This window comes from Balaenoptera physalus (genome assembly GCF_965194825.1).
Source record: "Balaenoptera physalus genome assembly, contig: SUPER_4_unloc_4, whole genome shotgun sequence".
Classification (NCBI taxonomy): domain Eukaryota; kingdom Metazoa; phylum Chordata; class Mammalia; order Artiodactyla; family Balaenopteridae; genus Balaenoptera; species Balaenoptera physalus.
In genome coordinates this window covers 730,239-746,829 of record NW_028126542.1, presented here as the reverse complement: position 1 = coordinate 746,829, position 16,591 = coordinate 730,239, and positions in this window count along the sequence as shown.

Genomic DNA, 16,591 nt, shown 5'->3' with positions numbered 1-16,591 from the left:
GATGACAGCGGTCATGGATCATTTTGATGACAGGGGTCATGGAACATTGTGATAAGAATGTTCATAAAGCATTTTGATGACAGGGGTCATGGAGCATTGTGTTGACACGGGCATGGAGCACTGTAATGATAGGATATCAGGAGCATTGTGATGAAAAAGGGATGGAGTATTTTGATGACAGGGTCCAAGGAGCATTGTGCTGACAATGGCATGGAGCATTGTGAGGAAAAGGGTACTGGAGCACTGTGAGGAAAGGAATCATGGATCATTGTGATGACAGGTGTCATGGAGCTTTGTGATGACCAGGGTCATGGAGCATTGTGATGACACGGTCAAGGAACATTGCGATGACTAGAATTATGGAGCATTGTAATGAAAGGGCATGGAGCATTGTGATGAAAGGTGACAAGGAGCATTGTGATGATATGGGCAGAGAACTTTGTGATGAAAGGGGTCATGGAGCATTGTGATGAAATGTGTCATGGAACATTGTACTGACAGGGATCATGGAGCTTTTTGGTAAGAGAGGCCTTGGAGATTTGTGGTGGCAGGCGTCATCGGGCATTGTGATGACAGCGGTCTTGGAGCATTGTGATGAAAGGGGTCATGGAGCACTGTGATTACAGGGGCCATGGAACATTGTGAATACAAAGGCTATGGACCATTGAGATGACAGGGTTCATGGAGCATTGTGATGAATGTGATCACGGATCATTGTGATGACAATTGTCCTGGAACCTTGTGATGACACGGTTCATGGAGCATTGTGATGACAAGGACCATGGCGATTTGTGATGACATCTGTTATGGGGCATTGTGATGACAGTCGTCATCTAGATTTGTGATGAAAGGTATCATGGAACACTGTGATGACAGGGGCCATGGAACATTGTGATGACAAAGGCCATGGAGCATTGTGATGACAAGTGTCATGGGGCATTTTGATGACATTGGCATGGAGCATTATGATGACAAGAGTTCTGGAGCATTTTGATAAAAAGGGAATGGAGCATTGTTATGAGAGCGGCCATGGAACATTGTGATGGCAAAGGCAATGGAGCATTGTGATGACAAGTGTCATGGGACATTTTGATGACATTGGCATGGAGCATTAAGATGACAAGAGTTCTGGAGCATTTTGATGACAAGGGCATGGAGCATTGTGAAGACAGAGCCCATTCAGCATTGTGATGAATAGGGCAGGGAAAATTGTGATGACTGGGTTCATGGAGCATTTTGATGAAAGGGGCCATGGAGCATTGAGATGACAGGCGTCTTGAGGTATGGTGATGACAGTGGTCATGGGGCATTGTGATGAAAGACATCATGGAGCAACATGATAACAGGGGCCATGGAGCATTGTGATGAGAGTTGTATGGGATCATTGTGATGAGAATAGTCATGGATCATTGTGATGACATGTGTCCTGGAACACTGTGATGACACGGTTCATCGAGTATTGTGATGACAAGGGTCATAGCGAATTGTGATGACAGGTGTCATGGGGCATTGTGATGGCACTGATCATCTAAGAATTGTGATGAAAGGTATCATGGAGCACTGTGATGACTGGGGGCATGAAGCTTTGTTATGAAAATTGACCTGGATTATTGTGATGACAGCAGTCATGGAGAATTGTGATGACAGGGATTATGCAGCATTGTGTTGACAAGGCTATGGACTATTGTGATGACAATGGTCATGGAGCAATGTGATGAAAGTTTTCATGGAACATCGTGATGAAAAGTGCCTGGGAGCATTGTGACGATAAAGGCCATGGAGCATTGTGATGACAAGTTTCACGGAGGATTGTAATGAAAGCTTTCATTATGCACTGTGATGACAAGGGGGATGAAGTATTGTGATGAAACTGGTCCTCGAGCATTGTGATAACAAAAGCCATGGAGCATTGTGATGACAGGCATCATGGAGCTTTGTGAAGAAAGGGGCCATGGGGAATTGTAATGACAATAGAGAAATGTGATGAAAATGGTCAGCGAGCATAGTGATGAAAGTGGTCATTGAGAATTGTGATGAAAAGTGACCTAGAGCATTGTGATGACCAAGGTCATGGAGAACTGTGATGACCAGGGTCATGTAGCTTTGTGATGACACGTCCATGGAACATTGTGATGACAAGAATTCTGGAGCATTGTGATGACAAGGGCCGTGGAGCATTGTGATGCCACGGTCATGGAACATTGTGATGACAAAATTCTGGAGCATTGTGAGGAAAAAGGCTTGGAGCATTGTGATTATAGGGGACATGGAGCATTGTGATGACATGGGCAGGGAACACTGTGATGACAGGTGTTATTGAGCAATGTGATGACAAGTGTCATGCAGCATTGTGATGAGAGGGGACTTGGAGAATTGTGATGACAGGCGTCATGAGGCATTGAGATGGCAGTGGTCATAGAGCATTATGGTGAAAGGTGTTATGGAGCACTGTTATTACAGGGGCCATGGAGCATTGTGAATACAAAGGCCATGGAGCATTGAAATGACAGTGGTCATGGAGCATTGTGATGAAGGTGGTAATGGATCATTGTGATAACAGGTGTCCTGGGACCCTGTGATGACATGGTTCATGGAGCATTGTGATGACAACGGTCATGGCGAATTGTGATGACAATATCATGGGGCATTGTGATGGCAGTGGTCATCTAGAAATGTGATTAAAGTTATTATGGAGCACGGTAATGAGAGGGGCCATGGAGCATTGTGATGACAGGTGTCATGGAGCATCGTGATGACAAATGCCAAGGAGAATTGTGATGAGAGGTGGCATTGGGCATTGTGATGAAAGGGTTAATGGAGTACTGGGATTACAGGGGCCATGGAGCATTGTGATATCAAGTGAGATGGAGAATAGTGATGACAGGCCTCATAGAGCATTGTGATGACAAGTGCCATTTATCATTTTGATGACGGGGTCATCAGGGATTGTGTTGAGAGGGGTCACGGAGCATTGTGATGACAGAGTTCATGGAGCATTGTGATGACATGTGCCATGGAGCATTGTGAAGACAAGATTCATGGAGCATTGTGATGACAATTGACATGGAGAATAGTGATGACAGGCATCATAGAGCATTGTGATGACAAGTGCCATTTAGCATTTTGATGACAGGTGTCAACAGGCATTGTGTTGACGTGGGTCACTGAGCATTGGGTTGACAATGGCCATAGAGCATTGTGATGACAGGGGTCATGGAGTATTGTGATGACGTGGGCCATGGAGCATTGTGAACACAGGATTCATGAGCATTGTGATGACACAGGCATGAAGCATGGTGATGACAACAGACCTGGAGCAGTGTGATTACAGGAGACATGGAGCATTGTGATGACATTGGCAGGGATCATTGTGATGACAGGGATCATGGAGCATTGGGATGACAAGTGTCATGCAATATTGTGCTGACAGAGATCATGGAGCATTTTGATGAGAGTGGTCTTGGAGCACAGTGATGAGAGACGTCATGGGGCATTATGGTGACAGTGGTCAAGGAGCATTGTGATGAAAGTGTTCATGGAGCAACGCGATTATCCGGACAATGGAGCATTGTGAATACAAAGGCCATGGAACATTGAGATAACAGAGTTCATGGAGCATTGTGATGACAAGGGTCTTGGAACTTACTGATGACACGTTTCATACAGCATTGAGATGACAAGGGCCCAGACGAATTGTGATGAGACGTGTCTTGGGGCATTGTGATGTCATTGGTCATCATGCATTGTGATGACAGTGGTCATGTAGAATTTTGATTAAAGATATCATGGAGCACTGTGATGACAAAGGCAAGGAACATTTTGATGACAAGTGTCATTGAGCAATGTGATGACATGGGAATGGAGCATTATGATGACAAGTGTTCTGGAGCATTGTGATGACAAGGGCAAGGAGCATTGTGATTACAGGGGCCACGGAGCATTGTGATGACAACGGCATGGAGCATTGTGCTGACAGTGGTCATTGAGCATTGTGATTACAAAGACCATGAGGCATTGTGATGACAGGGGCCTTGGAGCATTGTGATGACAATTGTCGTCAAGCATTGTAATGACAGGGGTCATAGAGCATTGTGATGAGAAAGACCTTGGAGCATGGTGATGACAGAGGCCATGGAACATTGTGATGACAAGGCCATGTACCATTGTGATGACAAGGGCAGGGAACCTTGTGCTGACCGGGGTCATGGAGCATTTTGATGACAACTTTCATGGAACGTTGTGATGACAGGGGTCATGGAGCATTGTGTTGAAAGGGAACATGGAGCAGTGTGATTACAGGGTCCATGGAACATTGTGAATACATAGGCCATGGAACAATGTGATTACAGGAGTCATGTAACATTGTGATGACAGGGTCATGGAGCATTGTGATTACCGGGTTTATGGGGCACTGTGATGACATGGGGCATGGAGCATTGTGATGAAAATTGTCCTGGAGCATTGTGATGACAGCCGTCACAGAGGATTGTGATGAAAGGTATCATGAAGCATTGTGATGACAGCGGTCATGGATCATTTTGATGACAGGGGTCATGGAACATTGTGATAAGAATGTTCATAAAGCATTTTGATGACAGGGGTCATGGAGCATTGTGTTGACACGGGCATGGAGCACTGTAATGATAGGATATCAGGAGCATTGTGATGAAAAAGGGATGGAGTATTTTGATGACAGGGTCCAAGGAGCATTGTGCTGACAATGGCATGGAGCATTGTGAGGAAAAGGGTACTGGAGCACTGTGAGGAAAGGAATCATGGATCATTGTGATGACAGGTGTCATGGAGCTTTGTGATGACCAGGGTCATGGAGCATTGTGATGACACGGTCAAGGAACATTGCGATGACTAGAATTATGGAGCATTGTAATGAAAGGGCATGGAGCATTGTGATGAAAGGTGACAAGGAGCATTGTGATGATATGGGCAGAGAACTTTGTGATGAAAGGGGTCATGGAGCATTGTGATGAAATGTGTCATGGAACATTGTACTGACAGGGATCATGGAGCTTTTTGGTAAGAGAGGCCTTGGAGATTTGTGGTGGCAGGCGTCATCGGGCATTGTGATGACAGCGGTCTTGGAGCATTGTGATGAAAGGGGTCATGGAGCACTGTGATTACAGGGGCCATGGAACATTGTGAATACAAAGGCTATGGACCATTGAGATGACAGGGTTCATGGAGCATTGTGATGAATGTTATCACGGATCATTGTGATGACAATTGTCCTGGAACCTTGTGATGACACGGTTCATGGAGCATTGTGATGACAAGGACCATGGCGATTTGTGATGACATCTGTTATGGGGCATTGTGATGACAGTGGTCATCTAGATTTGTGATGAAAGGTATCATGAAACACTGTGATGACAGGGGCCATGGAACATTGTGATGACAAAGGCCATGGAGCATTGTGATGACAAGTGTCATGGGGCATTTTGATGACATTGGCATGGAGCATTATGATGACAAGAGTTCTGGAGCATTTTGATAAAAAGGGAATGGAGCATTGTTATGAGAGCGGCCATGGAACATTGTGATGGCAAAGGCAATGGAGAATTGTGATGACAAGTGTCATGGGACATTTTGATGACATTGGCATGGAGCATTAAGATGACAAGAGTTCTGGAGCATTTTGATGACAAGGGCATGGAGCATTGTGAAGACAGGGCCCATGGAGCATTGTGATGAATAGGGCAGGGAACATTGTGATGACTGGGTTCATGGAGCATTTTGATGAAAGGGGCCATGGAGCATTGAGATGACAGGCGTCTTGAGGTATGGTGATGACAGTGGTCATGGGGCATTGTGATGAAAGACATCATGGAGCAACATGATAACAGGGGCCATGGAGCATTGTGATGAGAGTTGTATGGGATCATTGTGATGAGAATAGTCATGGATCATTGTGATGACATGTGTCCTGGAACACTGTGATGACACGGTTCATCGAGTATTGTGATGACAAGGGTAATAGCGAATTGTGATGACAGGTGTCATGGGGCATTGTGATGGCATTGATCATCTAAGAATTGTGATGAAAGGTATCATGGAGCACTGTGATGACTGGGGGCATGAAGCTTTGTTATGAAAATTGACCTGGATTATTGTGATGACAGCAGTCATGGAGAATTGTGATGACAGGGATTATGCAGCATTGTGTTGACAAGGGTATGGACTATTGTGATGACAATGGTCATGGAGCAATGTGATGAAAGTTTTCATGGAACATCGTGATGAAAAGTGCCTGGGAGCATTGTGACGATAAAGGCCATGGAGCATTGTGATGACAAGTTTCACGGAGCATTGTAATGAAAGCTTTCATTATGCACTGTGATGACAAGGGGGATGGAGTATTGTGATGAAACTGGTCCTGGAGCATTGTGATAACAAAAGCCATGGAGCATTGTGATGACAGGCATCATGGAGCTTTGTGAAGAAAGGGGCCATGGGGAATTGTAATGACAATAGAGAAATGTGATGAAAATGGTCAGCGAGCATAGTGATGAAAGTGGTCATTGAGAATTGTGATGAAAAGTGACCTAGAGCATTGTGATGACCAAGGTCATGGAGAACTGTGATGACCAGGGTCATGTAGCTTTGTGATGACACGTCCATGGAACATTGTGATGACAAGAATTCTGGAGCATTGTGATGACAAGGGCCGTGGAGCATTGTGATGCCACGGTCATGGAACATTGTGATGACAAAATTCTGGAGCATTGTGAGGAAAAAGGCATGGAGCCTTGTGATTATAGGGGACATGGAGCATTGTGATGACATGGGCAGGGAACACTGTGATGACAGGTGTTATGGAGCAATGTGATGACAAGTGTCATGCAGCATTGTGATGAGAGGGGACTTGGAGAATTGTGATGACAGGCGTCATGAGGCATTGGGATGGCAGTGGTCATAGAGCATTATGGTGAAAGGTGTTATGGAGCACTGTGATTACAGGGGCCATGGAGCATTGTGAATACAAAGGCCATGGAGCATTGAGATGACAGTGGTCATGGAGCATTGTGATGAAAGTGGTAATGGATCATTGTGATAACAGGTTTCCTGGGACCCTGTGATGACATGGTTCATGGAGCATTGTGATGACAATGGTCATGGCGAATTGTGATGACAATGTCATGGAGCATTGTGATGGCAGTGGTCATCTAGAAATGTGATTAAAGTTATTATGGAGCACGGTAATGAGAGGGGCCATGGAGCATTGTGATGACAGGTGTCATGGAGCATCGTGATGACAAATGCCATGGAGAATTGTGATGAGAGGTGGCATTGGGCATTGTGATGAAAGGGTTAATGGAGTACTGGGATTACAGGGGCCATGGAGCATTGTGATATCAAGTGAGATGGAGAATAGTGATGACAGGCCTCATAGAGCATTGTGATGACAAGTGCCATTTATCATTTTGATGACGGGGTCATCAGGGATTGTGTTGAGAGGGGTCACGGAGCATTGTGATGACAGGGTTCATGGAGCATTGTGATGACATGTGCCATGGAGCATTGTGAAGACAAGATTCATGGAGCATTGTGATGACAATTGACATGGAGAATAGTGATGACAGGCATCATAGAGCATTGTGATGACAAGTGCCATTTAGCATTTTGATGACAGGTGTCAACAGGCATTGTGTTGACGTGGGTCACTGAGCATTGGGTTGACAATGGCCATAGAGCATTGTGATGACAGGGGTCATGGAGTATTGTGATGACGTGGGCCATGGAGCATTGTGAACACAGGATTCATGAGCATTGTGATGACACAGGCATGAAGCATGGTGATGACAACAGACCTGGAGCATTGTGATTACAGGAGACATGGAGCATTGTGATGACATTGGCAGGGATCATTGTGATGACAGGGATCATGGAGCATTGGGATGACAAGTGTCATGCAATATTGTGCTGACAGAGATCATGGAGCATTTTGATGAGAGTGGTCTTGGAGCACAGTGATGAGAGACGTCATGGGGCATTATGGTGACAGTGGTCAAGGAGCATTGTGATGAAAGTGTTCATGGAGCAACGCGATTATCCGGACAATGGAGCATTGTGAATACAAAGGCCATGGAACATTGAGATAACAGAGTTCATGGAGCATTCTGATGACAAGGGTCTTGGAACTTACTGATGACACGTTTCATACAGCATTGAGATGACAAGGGCCCAGACGAATTGTGATGAGACGTGTCTTGGGGCATTGTGATGTCATTGGTCATCATGCATTGTGATGACAGTGGTCATGTAGAATTTTGATTAAAGGTATCATGGAGCACTGTGATGACAAAGGCAAGGAACATTTTGATGACAAGTGTCATTGAGCAATGTGATGACACGGGAATGGAGCATTATGATGACAAGTGTTCTGGAGCATTGTGATGACAAGGGCAAGGAGCATTGTGATTACAGGGGCCACGGAGCATTGTGATGACAACGGCATGGAGCATTGTGATGACAGTGGTCATTGAGCATTGTGATTACAAAGACCATGAGGCATTGTGATGACAGGGGCCTTGGAGCATTGTGATGACAATTGTCGTCAAGCATTGTGATGACAGGGGTCATAGAGCATTGTGATGAGAAAGACCTTGGAGCATGGTGATGACAGAGGCCATGGAACATTGTGATGACAAGGCCATGTACCATTGTGATGACAAGGGCAGGGAACCTTGTGCTGACCGGGGTCATGGAGCATTTTGATGACAACTTTCATGGAACGTTGTGATGACAGGGGTCATGGAGCATTGTGTTGAAAGGGAACATGGAGCAGTGTGATTACAGGGTCCATGGAACATTGTGAATACATAGGCCATGGAACAATGTGATTACAGGGGTCATGTAACATTGTGATGACAGGGTCATGGAGCATTGTGATTACAGGGTTTATGGGGCACTGTGATGACATGGGGAATGGAGCATTGTGATGAAAATTGTCCTGGAGCATTGTGATGACAGCTGTCACAGAGGATTGTGATGAAAGGTATCATGAAGCATTGTGATGACAGCGGTCATGGATCATTTTGATGACAGGGGTCATGGAACATTGTGATAAGAATGTTCATAAAGCATTTTGATGACAGGGGTCATGGAGCATTGTGTTGACACGGGCATGGAGCATTGTAATGATAGGATATCAGGAGCATTGTGATGAAAAAGGGATGGAGTATTTTGATGACAGGGTCCAAGGAGCATTGTGCTGACAATGGCATGGAGCATTGTGAGGAAAAGGGTACTGGAGCACTGTGAGGAAAGGAATCATGGATCATTGTGATGACAGGTGTCATGGAGCTTTGTGATGACCAGGGTCATGGAGCATTGTGATGACACGGTCAAGGAACATTGCGATGACTAGAATTATGGAGCATTGTAATGAAAGGGCATGGAGCATTGTGATGAAAGGTGACAAGGAGCATTGTGATGATATGGGCAGAGAACTTTGTGATGAAAGGGGTCATGGAGCATTGTGATGAAATGTGTCATGGAACATTGTACTGACAGGGATCATGGAGCTTTTTGGTAAGAGAGGCCTTGGAGATTTGTGGTGGCAGGCGTCATCGGGCATTGTGATGACAGCGGTCTTGGAGCATTGTGATGAAAGGGGTCATGGAGCACTGTGATTACAGGGGCCATGGAACATTGTGAATACAAAGGCTATGGACCATTGAGATGACAGGGTTCATGGAGCATTGTGATGAATGTTATCACGGATCATTGTGATGACAATTGTCCTGGAACCTTGTGATGACACGGTTCATGGAGCATTGTGATGACAAGGACCATGGCGATTTGTGATGACATCTGTTATGGGGCATTGTGATGACAGTGGTCATCTAGATTTGTGATGAAAGGTATCATGAAACACTGTGATGACAGGGGCCATGGAACATTGTGATGACAAAGGCCATGGAGCATTGTGATGACAAGTGTCATGGGGCATTTTGATGACATTGGCATGGAGCATTATGATGACAAGAGTTCTGGAGCATTTTGATAAAAAGGGAATGGAGCATTGTTATGAGAGCGGCCATGGAACATTGTGATGGCAAAGGCAATGGAGAATTGTGATGACAAGTGTCATGGGACATTTTGATGACATTGGCATGGAGCATTAAGATGACAAGAGTTCTGGAGCATTTTGATGACAAGGGCATGGAGCATTGTGAAGACAGGGCCCATGGAGCATTGTGATGAATAGGGCAGGGAACATTGTGATGACTGGGTTCATGGAGCATTTTGATGAAAGGGGCCATGGAGCATTGAGATGACAGGCGTCTTGAGGTATGGTGATGACAGTGGTCATGGGGCATTGTGATGAAAGACATCATGGAGCAACATGATAACAGGGGCCATGGAGCATTGTGATGAGAGTTGTATGGGATCATTGTGATGAGAATAGTCATGGATCATTGTGATGACATGTGTCCTGGAACACTGTGATGACACGGTTCATCGAGTATTGTGATGACAAGGGTAATAGCGAATTGTGATGACAGGTGTCATGGGGCATTGTGATGGCATTGATCATCTAAGAATTGTGATGAAAGGTATCATGGAGCACTGTGATGACTGGGGGCATGAAGCTTTGTTATGAAAATTGACCTGGATTATTGTGATGACAGCAGTCATGGAGAATTGTGATGACAGGGATTATGCAGCATTGTGTTGACAAGGGTATGGACTATTGTGATGACAATGGTCATGGAGCAATGTGATGAAAGTTTTCATGGAACATCGTGATGAAAAGTGCCTGGGAGCATTGTGACGATAAAGGCCATGGAGCATTGTGATGACAAGTTTCACGGAGCATTGTAATGAAAGCTTTCATTATGCACTGTGATGACAAGGGGGATGGAGTATTGTGATGAAACTGGTCCTGGAGCATTGTGATAACAAAAGCCATGGAGCATTGTGATGACAGGCATCATGGAGCTTTGTGAAGAAAGGGGCCATGGGGAATTGTAATGACAATAGAGAAATGTGATGAAAATGGTCAGCGAGCATAGTGATGAAAGTGGTCATTGAGAATTGTGATGAAAAGTGACCTAGAGCATTGTGATGACCAAGGTCATGGAGAACTGTGATGACCAGGGTCATGTAGCTTTGTGATGACACGTCCATGGAACATTGTGATGACAAGAATTCTGGAGCATTGTGATGACAAGGGCCGTGGAGCATTGTGATGCCACGGTCATGGAACATTGTGATGACAAAATTCTGGAGCATTGTGAGGAAAAAGGCATGGAGCCTTGTGATTATAGGGGACATGGAGCATTGTGATGACATGGGCAGGGAACACTGTGATGACAGGTGTTATGGAGCAATGTGATGACAAGTGTCATGCAGCATTGTGATGAGAGGGGACTTGGAGAATTGTGATGACAGGCGTCATGAGGCATTGGGATGGCAGTGGTCATAGAGCATTATGGTGAAAGGTGTTATGGAGCACTGTGATTACAGGGGCCATGGAGCATTGTGAATACAAAGGCCATGGAGCATTGAGATGACAGTGGTCATGGAGCATTGTGATGAAAGTGGTAATGGATCATTGTGATAACAGGTTTCCTGGGACCCTGTGATGACATGGTTCATGGAGCATTGTGATGACAATGGTCATGGCGAATTGTGATGACAATGTCATGGAGCATTGTGATGGCAGTGGTCATCTAGAAATGTGATTAAAGTTATTATGGAGCACGGTAATGAGAGGGGCCATGGAGCATTGTGATGACAGGTGTCATGGAGCATCGTGATGACAAATGCCATGGAGAATTGTGATGAGAGGTGGCATTGGGCATTGTGATGAAAGGGTTAATGGAGTACTGGGATTACAGGGGCCATGGAGCATTGTGATATCAAGTGAGATGGAGAATAGTGATGACAGGCCTCATAGAGCATTGTGATGACAAGTGCCATTTATCATTTTGATGACGGGGTCATCAGGGATTGTGTTGAGAGGGGTCACGGAGCATTGTGATGACAGGGTTCATGGAGCATTGTGATGACATGTGCCATGGAGCATTGTGAAGACAAGATTCATGGAGCATTGTGATGACAATTGACATGGAGAATAGTGATGACAGGCATCATAGAGCATTGTGATGACAAGTGCCATTTAGCATTTTGATGACAGGTGTCAACAGGCATTGTGTTGACGTGGGTCACTGAGCATTGGGTTGACAATGGCCATAGAGCATTGTGATGACAGGGGTCATGGAGTATTGTGATGACGTGGGCCATGGAGCATTGTGAACACAGGATTCATGAGCATTGTGATGACACAGGCATGAAGCATGGTGATGACAACAGACCTGGAGCATTGTGATTACAGGAGACATGGAGCATTGTGATGACATTGGCAGGGATCATTGTGATGACAGGGATCATGGAGCATTGGGATGACAAGTGTCATGCAATATTGTGCTGACAGAGATCATGGAGCATTTTGATGAGAGTGGTCTTGGAGCACAGTGATGAGAGACGTCATGGGGCATTATGGTGACAGTGGTCAAGGAGCATTGTGATGAAAGTGTTCATGGAGCAACGCGATTATCCGGACAATGGAGCATTGTGAATACAAAGGCCATGGAACATTGAGATAACAGAGTTCATGGAGCATTCTGATGACAAGGGTCTTGGAACTTACTGATGACACGTTTCATACAGCATTGAGATGACAAGGGCCCAGACGAATTGTGATGAGACGTGTCTTGGGGCATTGTGATGTCATTGGTCATCATGCATTGTGATGACAGTGGTCATGTAGAATTTTGATTAAAGGTATCATGGAGCACTGTGATGACAAAGGCAAGGAACATTTTGATGACAAGTGTCATTGAGCAATGTGATGACACGGGAATGGAGCATTATGATGACAAGTGTTCTGGAGCATTGTGATGACAAGGGCAAGGAGCATTGTGATTACAGGGGCCACGGAGCATTGTGATGACAACGGCATGGAGCATTGTGATGACAGTGGTCATTGAGCATTGTGATTACAAAGACCATGAGGCATTGTGATGACAGGGGCCTTGGAGCATTGTGATGACAATTGTCGTCAAGCATTGTGATGACAGGGGTCATAGAGCATTGTGATGAGAAAGACCTTGGAGCATGGTGATGACAGAGGCCATGGAACATTGTGATGACAAGGCCATGTACCATTGTGATGACAAGGGCAGGGAACCTTGTGCTGACCGGGGTCATGGAGCATTTTGATGACAACTTTCATGGAACGTTGTGATGACAGGGGTCATGGAGCATTGTGTTGAAAGGGAACATGGAGCAGTGTGATTACAGGGTCCATGGAACATTGTGAATACATAGGCCATGGAACAATGTGATTACAGGGGTCATGTAACATTGTGATGACAGGGTCATGGAGCATTGTGATTACAGGGTTTATGGGGCACTGTGATGACATGGGGAATGGAGCATTGTGATGAAAATTGTCCTTGAGCATTGTGATGACAGCTGTCACAGAGGATTGTGATGAAAGGTATCATGAAGCATTGTGATGACAGCGGTCATGGATCATTTTGATGACAGGGGTCATGGAACATTGTGATAAGAATGTTCATAAAGCATTTTGATGACAGGGGTCATGGAGCATTGTGTTGACACGGGCATGGAGCATTGTAATGATAGGATATCAGGAGCATTGTGATGAAAAAGGGATGGAGTATTTTGATGACAGGGTCCAAGGAGCATTGTGCTGACAATGGCATGGAGCATTGTGAGGAAAAGGGTACTGGAGCACTGTGAGGAAAGGAATCATGGATCATTGTAATGACAGGTGTCATGGAGCTTTGTGATGACAAGGGTCATGGAGCATTGTGATGACACGGTCAAGGAACATTGCGATGACTAGAATTATGGAGCATTGTAATGAAAGGGCATGGAGCATTGTGATGAAAGGTGACAAGGAGCATTGTGATGATATGGGCAGAGAACTTTGTGATGAAAGGGGTCATGGAGCATTGTGATGAAATGTGTCATGGAACATTGTACTGACAGGGATCATGGAACTTTTTGGTAAGAGAGGCCTTGGAGATTTGTGGTGGCAGGCGTCATCGGGCATTGTGATGACAGCGGTCTTGGAGCATTGTGATGAAAGGGGTCATGGAGCACTGTGATTACAGGGGCCATGGAACATTGTGAATACAAAGGCTATGGACCATTGAGATGACAGGGTTCATGGAGCATTGTGATGAATGTGATCACGGATCATTGTGATGACAATTGTCCTGGAACCTTGTGATGACACGGTTCATGGAGCATTGTGATGACAAGGACCATGGCGATTTGTGATGACATCTGTTATGGGGCATTGTGATGACAGTGGTCATCTAGATTTGTGATGAAAGGTATCATGAAACACTGTGATGACAGGGGCCATGGAACATTGTGATGACAAAGGCCATGGAGCATTGTGATGACAAGTGTCATGGGGCATTTTGATGACATTGGCATGGAGCATTATGATGACAAGAGTTCTGGAGCATTTTGATAAAAAGGGAATGGAGCATTGTTATGAGAGCGGCCTTGGAACATTGTGATGGCAAAGGCAATGGAGAATTGTGATGACAAGTGTCATGGGACATTTTGATGACATTGGCATGGAGCATTAAGATGACAAGAGTTCTGGAGCATTTTGATGACAAGGGCATGGAGCATTGTGAAGACAGGGCCCATGGAGCATTGTGATGAATAGGACAGGGAACATTGTGATGACTGGGTTCATGGAGCATTTTGATGAAAGGGGCCATGGAGCATTGAGATGACAGGCGTCTTGAGGTATGGTGATGACAGTGGTCATGGGGCATTGTGATGAAAGACATAATGGAGCAACATGATAACAGGGGCCATGGAGCATTGTGATGAGAGTTGTATGGGATCATTGTGATGAGAATAGTCATGGATCATTGTGATGACATGTGTCCTGGAACACTGTGATGACACAGTTCATCGAGTATTGTGATGACAAGGGTCATAGGGAATTGTGATGACAGGTGTCATGGGGCATTGTGATGGCATTGATCATCTAAGAATTGTGATGAAAGGTATCATGGAGCACTGTGATGACTGGGGGCATGAAGATTTGTTATGAAAATTGACCTCGATTATTGTGATGACAGCAGTCATGGAGAATTGTGATGACAGGGATTATGCAGCATTGTGTTGACAAGGGTATGGACTATTGTGATGACAATGGTCATGGAGCAATGTGATGAAAGTTTTCATGGAACATCGTGATGAAAAGTGCCTGGGAGCATTGTGACGATAAAGGCCATGGAGCATTGTGATGACAAGTTTCACGGAGCATTGTAATGAAAGGTTTCATTATGCACTGTGATGACAAGGGGGATGGAGTATTTTGATGAAACTGGTCCTGGAGCATTGTGATAACAAAAGCCATGGAGCATTGTGATGACAGGCATCATGGAGCTTTGTGAAGAAAGGGGCGATGGGGAATTGTAATGACAATAGAGAAATGTGATGAAAATGGTCAGCGAGCATAGTGATGAAAGTGGTCATTGAGAATTGTGATGAAAAGTGACCTAGAGCATTGTGATGACCAAGGTCATGGAGAACTGTGATGACCAGGGTCATGTAGCTTTGTGATGACACGTCCATGGAACATTGTGATGACAAGAATTCTGGAGCATTGTGATGACAAGGGCCGTGGAGCATTGTGATGCCACGGTCATGGAACATTCTGATGACAAAATTCTGGAGCATTGTGAGGAAAAAGGCATGGAGCCTTGTGATTATAGGGGACATGGAGCATTGTGATGACATGGGCAGGGAACACTGTGATGACAGGTGTTATGGAGCAATGTGATGACAAGTGTCATGCAGCATTGTGATGAGAGGGGACTTGGAGAATTGTGATGACAGGCGTCATGAGGCATTGGGATGGCAGTGGTCATAGAGCATTATGGTGAAAGGTGTTCTGGAGCACTGTGATTACAGGGGCCATGGAGCATTGTGAATACAAAGGCCATGGAGCATTGAGATGACAGTGGTCATGGAGCATTGTGATGAAAGTGGTAATGGATCATTGTGATAACAGGTTTCCTGGGACCCTGTGATGACATGGTTCATGGAGCATTGTGATGACAATGGTCATGGCGAATTGTGATGGCAATGTCATGGAGCATTGTGATGGCAGTGGTCATCTAGAAATGTGATTAAAGTTATTATGGAGCACGGTAATGAGAGGGGCCATGGAGCATTGTGATGACAGGTGTCATGGAGCATCGTGATGACAAATGCCATGGAGAATTGTGATGAGAGGTGGCATTGGGCATTGTGATGAAAGGGTTAATGGAGTACTGGGATTACAGGGGCCATGGAGCATTGTGATATCAAGTGAGATGGAGAATAGTGATGACAGGCCTCATAGAGCATTGTGATGACAAGTGCCATTTATCATTTTGATGACGGGGTCATCAGGGATTGTGTTGAGAGGGGTCACGGAGCAATGTGATGACAGGGTTCATGGAGCATTGTGATGACATGTGCCATGGAGCATTGTGAAGACAAGATTCATGGAGCA